Source organism: Aplysia californica, unplaced genomic scaffold, assembly GCF_000002075.1.
Source record: "Aplysia californica isolate F4 #8 unplaced genomic scaffold, AplCal3.0 scaffold00159, whole genome shotgun sequence".
NCBI lineage: Eukaryota > Metazoa > Mollusca > Gastropoda > Aplysiida > Aplysiidae > Aplysia > Aplysia californica.
The window spans coordinates 325,062-326,145 of record NW_004797429.1 but is presented as its reverse complement, the minus strand read 5'-3'; positions in this window follow the sequence as shown (position 1 = coordinate 326,145).

The window sequence follows — 1,084 nt, the reverse complement described above, 5'->3', positions numbered from 1 at the left end:
AAATTTCACTTTTCATCTAGGAATGTTGTTTATTTTTTCTTCTTTTCAATCCTATGCCTTGAAGAAGTGCCCGGAGTTCCAATTTTGAATTGACCTACCTTGTGTCTGAAAAGACTTTACAAGTTTGAATAAAACCTTTGAAACGCTATCTTTGCAGTCTTCATGAATATGCTTGCAATAAGCGACGTCTTTACTTCATCAAGAACATAAATTTGGATTCCCTTTTTTTACTCCCTTTCCAAAACTACGATACCGCTGGGACCCTAATACGAGCTGGACTGGACTTTAAGATCAAAATAAAAGCAATTCCAAAAGCTGAGCCTGTTGCTATTGATGGAAACGCTTTACAGACCAAGTTTCCTTCACGTCACATATTGTGTCTGAAGGTGAAACAGATCTTGCTAAAGCGGTCGTTTCGCTTTTTTAAGTTGGGGGGCTTTTTGTTTGCATGTAAACTGGAGACACTCAAAGCCTCGTCGTTCACGCCTCCCTCTTCTTCTTCCATGTTCACAACGAGGATATAGTGAAGGGGTGGTGATCGATCATTTCTATTAATTAGTTCTTAAACACTGAACGCTTGTCGAGAAAGCTTCTTTGTTTCCTCACAAGGGAGCTGTAAGTGAAAATTAAAGTGTTGAAACACGCAAGAGGTGGCACGAAATGCGTATACACAATATCATTTTGAAAACATGGCGGGATTTCTGCTTTGATTTCTTATATTATTATGTTATTTTTACTTGCTTTATTTGCTGGGGTCTTTGTCAGCTTGGTTCAAGTGAAGCCTATTTCAATATCACGAGAAGAGCGTTGTGAGGACCGATGTTTCCCCCTCTCACTTCAAGCCGGATGAAGCAGAGGCTTTTTGGCTTTCCGTTCCGTGTCGAAACATGTTCGCCCTTCACCACTTAAAAAAATAGTTTATAGAAACAAGGTTGATGTTGATGTTTCTGCCAGGCTAGGCAAAAACGGCTGTGAAATATCAGTGGTCTATATAAAACAAGATAAATGGCTGAATCGAGAGAGAAAATTGAAAGAAAAAATAAACACGAAAAAAGGGTAAATGGGGGGGAAGGGGGGGGGGGGG